Here is a 9069-nt window from a genome sequence, read left to right as displayed (position 1 = left end):
AGGGGAGAGAGAAAGAGAGAGAAGGGAAAAGAGAAAAGAGAGAGAGGGAGAGAGAAAAGAGAGGGGGGGAGAGGGAAAGGGAGAGGGAGAGGGAGGGAGATTCCTCTTTAAGAAAAGCCGCAGAAGGACACAGAGGGATGAGGACTAGAAGGCAACAGCCATCTGCAGCCAGGAATCAAGCCCTCACCAGAACCCAGACCTCTGGCACCCCAATCTCAGACTCCCAGGCCTCCATCCATTGTCCAGTTCCCAGGCTCGTTCTGTGTGTTTACATATTGTTACGAAGCTGCCCCTGTTTTCTTGGTTCCAAACTCCATTACTTGGCTTGGGGTGCTGCAAAGAAGATGGCATGGAGTAGGTTGCCTAGGCAACAGAAATGTGCTAGCTCGTAATTCAGGGGCCTCTGAATATGCCCAAGGTGGAGATGGCTGGTAATGGACGCAGTGAACGTCAACTCTAATAATGATTCTGGGTGGAATCATGACGGGAACCAAAGAGGCAGAATGGCACAGTCCCTGGCCAGCGCTTGCCTCTGCACTGTTGCCCCATAGTCCTATCTACCTGAAGTGGTGGCTGAAGGTACCAAAATATACATACATGTTAATGATGATTAGTTCTCTGGTAGACCTGTGGGTCTTCCCTTCCCTTCCCTTCCCTTCCCCTTCCTTCCTTTCTGACAGAGGTTCTTGCTATGGCTGGCCTAGAACACTCTCTCTATAGTATTCTCTCTATAGAACTCTAACTTATAAGGCGCTTCCTGAGAGGCACGAGACACAATAATATATATATATATATATATATATATATATATATATATATATATATATATATATATATATATATATGCTTTCCTTTTGCAGAGAAGTAATAAGAAAAGAAAGAGGTAACAATCAGTGTCTCAGAGTGCTCAACATGGCAGAGGTTTGTGTTAGTTCTCAGGTGGGCTGAGATGGCCAAGTACATCAGACTCTTTACTGAGTTCTGAAACTGAAGGGGCTAAGATGCGTGAGCACCTGGCCCATGCTGTCCGTCAGCCCAGGTACAGTGTCTAGCTGGATTGCTCCAAGCCAGGCATAGCTGGACAGCATCATTCCCCTCCTTCCGGAGAAGGATGGTGGCAGCAGAAAGGATAGCAGATTTTGGGTGATGCAGTTCAGCCAGCTATCATCTTCCCCAACTGCTGAGCCATGGAGGCGCTGAGAGTCCCCACCTGGCTTCCCTAGGACTCATCCAGCGTGTTCTGGCAGATTCCACATTGGAGGGCCATTGGGTCCAGCACTCTAGTGCATGAACCTCTCTTTGGCGATGATAATTATAGGGAAAGCAGCACATACAGCTCTTGCTGAACTTGGTGCCCTGGATTCTACATGACCAGGCAGAACTCGGTCCTTTCCTTGAAGTCTGGATGGATGAGCAGCTGAGTTGGGAATCACCTGGACATGAAGGTGCCACCCTGGAGGCCTTCGATGAAATCCCAGCTGAGCTTCACAGGGTTTTCTTCAGGGCTGTAGAGAAGCTGATCCAATGCATTGCCACTGTCCTGGGGCAGGAGGACATACTGTCTCACAAGAAGACTACATGCTGTGGAGTCTAGTGAGAAGTCAGGAAAGCCACTAGGAAGCCACTGTCAGGAATCTCACCGCCATCTTGGTCAAGGCCAGGTACCATCCCACGTTCTCCTGAGGTGATTAGCAGCAGCGGGGGTTTCAAGTTTGGCTTATTCCGCACCAGCCACTGCCAGATTTCCATCCCACAACCCAACTGAGTCTCACACCCCCGACCACATAAAAATGCCACACAACACATCTTTCCATATTTCACTTAGCCAGCCAGGGTCAGAGGGCACATTAACTGAAAGCTGTAACCTGAGCTGACAGATCTCAGAATGGGATGGGTTTCCAAAGAAAAGAAAGGCTCCCAGGTTTCCCAGACTTGGGGTTCAGCTCAGAGATGGCAAGCTAAGTGCTTCCCCAAAGTGGCCAAGCCCCGGGTTTCATCTCCAGCACCCGGGCCCCTAGTATGTGGTGTGACTTTTGGCAACTCAGTTCACTTCCTGGGCCTCTTTTTTTAAAACGAATCTGTAAACTGAGCCAGCTGACTCACACTGCTCATAAAGTTCCTTGAACCATCTGTGACAGAACACGCTTGCTTTCCAAGGGTGCAAGGGAGAGAGAGAGAGAGAGGTGGCTTGAGATCAAAGACTCGGGGTGTACATCTCATCAAGGAGGGAGGTAGTGGATGGCCATGCCAGAGCTCACTCAGGTGACATGTGTTAGAAACCTACCTCCTCTGTGAGGGATGGTGATGACACGACTATTCATTCTCTACCTAATAGGTGCTTTGTGCGTGCTCCTTGAGAAACACCTACAAGGGTGGTAATTAAACCCAGGGGATCTCAGGGTTACCAGAGCGCTGCGGAGAAATGACTCACGTAGGCACCCGGTAAACATTTATGAAGCATGTGCCCGATTTATCATCAAGTAAAAGTTCTGAAGCAGTAGGGTACCCATGCTGCTCCCTGTCCGCAGACTCCCTGAGATCTGGTTACTTAACCAGAGGCTCTTTGCGATTGCCTCCTCAGGACACCCGAAGCTCAACCGCAAAGCCTTTTGGCATGGGTTAACAGCACACACGTGCGGCTAACAGAGCCTCACACGGCATCTAAAGGTCTTAAGGGATGCTAGCTCCTCAAATACCTAGCGCCAAGTCAAAGAGAAGACCTAAGGCCAGTTTGAAATCCGACCAACAGGAAACTGTGTCATCAGTTTTCCATAAGCGTTCTTTTAAAATGTTGAAATTTCCTCTCTTTGGTTTTCAGTATTTCTGAGTATATTTCATATTGTGGTGGTGTTCAGTGTGATACTTTATTTTTCTCCTCTGTGCTGGGGATTGAACCCAGGGCTTTGACCACGCTAGGTGACTGTCCTACCACTGAGCTATCCCATGATCTCACCACCCCAGTCAATTATTTGTTTTCTCTTTCACTATTCCCCTCCGGGCTTTCTCTGTGCGGATGCACAATTTTTTATGTAGTTAAATTCTATAGCTGGCATTTGTTTTTGGGGGGGGGGGCGGTTCTGCTTTTTCTCTTTCACATTATGGCTGAGATCTGAGCCTAACATCACATCAGTGTCTTTATAAATGCCTACTTACAATGACGGACAGTGTTCTACCACAAACATATATGCACATGTTTAGAAAAATATGCATGTTTTACGGAGCTGTCATCAGGTAACTGAATCTGGAGTTACCTACCTTCGTTAAGTACAGGTTCTGAGATGTCCTGGCTGGTCTTATGTCAACTTGAAGCATAGAGCAGAGTTCTTGAAAGGAGGGCACCTTAATTGAGAACATGTCTCCATAAGATCCAGCTGTAAGGCGCTTTCTTAATTAGTGACTAATGGAGAGGGCCCAGCCCATTGTGGGTGGGGTCATCCCTGGGCTGGTGGTCCTGGGTTCTATAAGAAAGCAGGCTGAGCAAGCCATGGGGAGAATAAACATCCTCCCTCCATGGCCTCTGCATCAGCTCCTGCCTCCAGGTTCCTCCTGTTTGAGTTCCTGTCCTGACTTCCTTCCCTGATGAACAGCAATATGGAAGTGTAAGCCAAATATACCCTTTCCTCCCCAACTTGCTTTTGGTCATGGTGTTGTGTCACAGCAATAGAGACCCTGACTGAGAGGGGGGTGGGTGAGAGGGAGACCCAAAACTCCCATCTGATGTTCCAAAGTTCACTCAGTGACAACTGGGACCTACCTTGCTTTTTCCTTAGATAAAGATGTTTTGGAAGAGTCAATATTTTAATTATTGATGTCAATAAGTGAATGGAGTTTTGTAGCCTCTTCCCCCTCCCCCTCCCACCCCACCCCCCACCCCCATGGAAAGATTAGGAAAGAAGAAAGAAGAAGAGGCCTAAAGGAAAGAGAAAAATGGAACAGAAATCTGGGCAAATGACCCAATCATCCAACTACCCATCTGGTCCATTTCATAGTGTTTCCCAGTTATTACCGCTGTCCGGATTTTCAGCGGAAAGGCTGAAGTCATTGAAGGTTAGTGTCTGGCCAAAGGTCAAAGTGCCAACCTATGGTGGAGTCTGCCTGAGAATTCCTGGCTACGGGCTCACGGCACTGAAACGATGTCTCTCATCAGAGTACATACAGCCATTCATCCAGAACTACCCAGACTCCCACAGTTGGGCTGACCCTACCCCCCACCCCCAGCTCAGGCTGCAAGCTGTTTCTAGAACATTCTCTGCTGCTGCCACAGCTGCCATTTATAATCCTTTCCATCAAATAAAAAACCAGACTCCTCCATTCTGACGTTATAGGGCATCTACCCACTCCTCGTCCTTCAGGGCTGACTCAATTCTACCCCATGCTCACCTGGAGGCCTGAGCATGAGAAAAAAAAGGGGGGGGGGGACTGTTTGTGACTTTATGGGGCCCTTTGAGGCAGGAAAACAAGCTTGGCAAGGTCATGTAATATGAAGCGCAGGGTTGGAACCAGCTGTCTGCCCCACACGCCCGCTTCTCTTCACAAGGCTCTCGATAGCCCACACAGAGCCTCCGTTCATATTAGAAGAGTGGGTCCCCTCTAGGTGGGTGAAGCCCTACGTGGAGGGGCTATGACAGTGCATCAGAGGATGGCGCCTTTCTGAGCAGCAAAGGACTGACAAGGCTCTCTGTCGGCTCTTTCCATCACATCCCTTTTGGTAGCTCTCAAGCTGCTCAGTGCTTCTGAGCCTACTTCCCCACCTGTAATATAAATAGGTAATAGTACCTACTTCAGGAGTCCTTAGGGAGCCCAGTGAGCTAAAACATGTAAGGCACATCTGAGGAGTGCGCAGGTATTTGACAAAATGGTAGTTGTAATTCTTAGCTGCTAAAGTAATGGCTTAACTTTATAAAGAAAAAAAAAAAAAGCCTACCTTTACCTTGGACTCTCTTGAGAAACTGAATTTGACCAGAACGAAATTTGAAAATGGAAGGTAATTATGAAAAAAGGGAGGGAGGCACATGACAGATAGCATGTAATGATTTTAATGTAAGTGGCTTTTTTTTTTTTCTTGCACCATCTGAGGCTGGCATATCTGATAGGGATTTCTAATTGTGTGTTTAGTTCGGGAGAGGGTAATTTGTTTATAAGTCCACACCCGACACGCCTGTGCCTTTGGAAAACATGAGTTTTTTTTTTTTTTTTTTTTTTCAGATGTCTTGGGCATCAGGATAGACGACCTGATTCGAGTCATTTGGTGACTGTGTTCTACGCCTGCGTGGTAAAAATGAGTGGCACGAGTGAGTAATTCTAAAGCAAACAACTGAGAAATGTGTCTGAATAGCATAGCCTCATAAATGAGCCTCCTCAACTGGTTTTGGGGGGGGTGGGTAGAATCCTTTTTAAAGAGCTGTCTTGTGCTCTTTAGTACAGATCAAGTCCCAGCAGGCTATCCAAGCCTCAGGACCAGATACACACTGACTTTCATTATTTAATCGTGTTGGTTGGAAGGAGACATTCATAATTTAGCCCAGGGAGAGAAAAAAAAAACATTCCTGACAATGAATAGAGTAGTATTTGTGTGTTCTTAAAAGTCACCGGAGGGCAGGGATGAACTGTCAGCTCGCCTAAAATGGGATGCCTGCCTCTTGTAGACGACCTTGCATTGTCTTCCAGGCCACATATCTCTCATGACTTAACATACTGCTTTGAAGGCAGCCTGTGGTCCTTAGATAACTCTGTGGTTCTCTTGCCTGAAGTATTCTTTTTAAGTATTTTCATGGATTCTTTTAGAATCAAGTATTACACCAACAAACAAGTGTAACCTTTCAGTAAGGAGCTCACTGACGATTCCGAGGGGATCCCACTTCACTTTGGTCTCTAAATGACGGGGCAGGAACAGTAAAAGTCATCCCAAGAAACCCTTTTTTTAGCAGAGTATTTGGGAGGCTGAGGCAGGAGGCTCCTGAATTCAAGCACGGTTGGAGTGGCTACTTAGTGAGATTCTGTCTTCAGACAGACAAAACCAACCAAAAACAACAACAAAAAAAACCCCACACCACCACTAACAACAACATCAAACAAAACAACAACAACAAAAACCCCAAGCAGAGAACATTAAAAAACTCAGAGATGATGTGTTGTTGTGGTGGCTTCCTCAGTGGAAACAAATCCAGAGATATAAACACAGATGAGTGACCCCAGCTAAGCCCTCTGGGCTTTGGCACTGGCGTCTGGCTACACTCGTACATATCTGTTTGCTGAAGTGAATTCTTGCAAGCATTTTTTCTCTGGGCAGAAGAAAAGAGGAATTTTGTGTCTGGCTTGGAAGAGAGATGGGGGTGGGGGGGGGCGGGGAGAGCATGCTAGCATCTCTCCTGGCCACGCCCTCCATACAGCGCTCAGAGTGGGGCATGCTGACCAGAAAACACAGCACCTCTTTCCGAGTAGGGGGCCGTAGGGGTTCAGGTAACAAATGCCACCCTCCCACCTCTGCTTTGCTTTAAAACCAATCTCAGTTTTTGTATTTGAACTCAAGGCCACCAGGGAGGCCAGAAGGCTTCCTTCTTGGGTAGGACATTGTCATAACTTACCACGAGTGACTCTGTGTCTCTGGCTGCCATCCCAAGCTGAGTCTGGTGAGGTCTAGGCTCTGTTGGTTAGGGCTCTAACAGTTTGTAAATGACTTTAACAGACAGGAGCTCCTTCTATCTCCATCCCCCTTGGGCAGGGGTGGTGGGGAGTGCTGCAGAAGTGGCCTAGTGGTCGTAAGTCTTTCAGTGACAGGGGACAGAGTCCTCCCCATGGGCTGGGCTGGAGCTGAGACTGCTCTTCCACATGAGCCTTGGGTTGTACAGATGAGCAGCTCCCCAGGGGCCCTGCCTCACACTGCAAGAATACAGCATACCTCATGTCCTTATTCATTGTTTTCAATGTGACTCGCAAATAGACTTTCTGTGGTGCCACACATCGGTGTTTGTAATGGTGTTGATTATGGGCATTGTGTGCCTCTGTGTGCCAGGTATCTGAAGAACCTGATTGTATGCGCAGCTCAGGGGTAGAATGCCTGTCAGGTATGTGCCAGGCCTTGGAAATAAAAGGAGAAGGAAGTAGAAAAAGCAATACATTAAAATTCTGAACACACCTTTTGGCCGCAGCAGCCATCTTGCAGTAACTCGCCAAAATGACGAACACAAAGGGAAAGAGGAGGGGCACCGCGCTACATGTTCTCCAGGCCTTTTAGGAAGCATGGGGTTGTTCCTTTGGCCATGTACATGCGAATCTACAAGAAGGGTGATATTGTAGACATCAAGGGAATGGGCACTGTCCAAAAAGGAATGCCCCACAAGTGTTACCACGGCAAAACCGGAAGAGTCTACAACGTCACCCAGCACGCTGTGGGCATCATTGTGGACAAGCAGGTTAAGGGCAAGATTCTCACCAAGAGCATCAATGTGCGCATGGAGCACATCAAGCGCTCTGAGAGCAGGGACATCTTCCTGAAGTGGGTGAAGGAGAACGACCAGAAGAAGAAGGAGGCCAAGGAGAAGGGCACCTGGGTCCAGCTGAAGCACCAGCCTGCACCACCCAGAGAAGCACACTTCGTGAGGGCTAACGGGAAGGAGGCTGAGCTGCTGGAGCCCGTTCCCTATGAATTCATGGCCTAATGTGGAAAAGGAAATAAAGGGCCTGGACTGTAAACTGTTTTTCTTTAAAAAAAAAAAAAAAAAATTCTGAACACAGTAACAATCAAACTTCATTTCTAAAATTAACTTGGAAAGCCAGGCAGTGACAGCCCACACCTTTAATCCCAGCACTCGGGAGGCAGAGGCAGGCAGATCTCTGTGAATTCGAGGCCAGCCTGGAATGCAGAGTGAGTGACTTCCAGGGCAGCCAGGGCTACACAGAGAAACCCTGTCTCGAAAAACCAAAAATAAAATTAAAAACAAAACAAAACCCTCCAAAATAGCAGTTGCACTGGGGATATAGCTCCATGGTCCAATGCATGCCTAACGTGAATACCATTCTTGGTTCGGTCCCCAGCACTCCAGATTAAAGAAAAGAAAAGAAAACGTAGCAGTTATTTAGGAGGTAAAGGGACTTGCTATACACATGACACAGAAGAACGCATCAGAAGGCCTTGTTTTATTTCCTAGGCTGAGAGAGAAACTCTGAAGAGTAGAGTGCACACTGCTGTCTTACTGAAATGTTTACTCCTCTCCCAGAACCGTGTGAGGAAATCTGAGAGCCTCGGAGCCTGAAGCTCAACCTTAGTCCCACTGGAATCTCTGGAACTGGAGCTCTGTTTACATGTCTTCCCCAAACCACGAATGCAGATCAACTGATAAAAGTGCTTTGGCCAACATGCAGGAAGCCTGGGGTTAGGTCCCCAGCACCCATGTACAACCTGGTGTAGTGGGTGCCACACACCTGTGACCCCAGCACCTGGAGGCAGGGTGGTCTGGAGGAGCTCAGTGATAGACTACATGACATCCAGCCTTTAAAGAAAAAAAATAAAATTCCCAAATAATGTTAGTGTGTATACCAGAGTTAAGTCAAGGAAAATCCAAGGAACCAGCAGTCCCTGAAGAAAGCAGGAAATGCCCTCTAGTGGCCAAAAGAAGCCATGATCTATTGTCGACCCTTTTCTGGCCCTGGGACCCATGCTGTTAAGAGAGATGGGAGTAAGATGTCTATAGTAAAACATAGCCACCAATGCCCTGAAAACTCACCTATAAGACCCACTGATGCAAGAACCTTGTCTTTGTCCTGCCCCTGAGGACAGCCACCATAGTGCTTGGCCCACTGTGGTAAAAGGCCTGAAAATTAAGGTTCAGTAGTACTCCCTGACTTGACATCTGGTAAAATCAGGATGCTTCGGCTGAAAGCCCTTCGTTGTAGAAAAAATATTTTAAATTGCTAATGTTTATTATTAAAAACCTGTAATTATTATTATTATGACAGTTATTATTAACTTGCTACCATAATCAATAAAAGACAGACAGACACCTGATAGATTTTAGAATAAGCCTTTTTGTTGGGTTTTGTTGTTGTTTGTTTTCCTTTTTCTTTTTCTTT

The 9069-nt window shown here is 47.1% G+C and overlaps 1 pseudogene; it reads left to right on the top strand.

Annotated features, from left to right (window-relative positions):
• The first annotated feature begins 7174 nt into the window (after nt 1-7174).
• Nucleotides 7175-7682, top strand: LOC127211027 (60S ribosomal protein L21-like; annotated as a pseudogene).
• Nucleotides 7683-9069: the final 1387 nt, after the last annotated feature.

Source organism: Acomys russatus, chromosome 28, assembly GCF_903995435.1.
Source record: "Acomys russatus chromosome 28, mAcoRus1.1, whole genome shotgun sequence".
NCBI lineage: Eukaryota > Metazoa > Chordata > Mammalia > Rodentia > Muridae > Acomys > Acomys russatus.
This window is presented reverse-complemented; position numbering and strand designations above follow the sequence as displayed.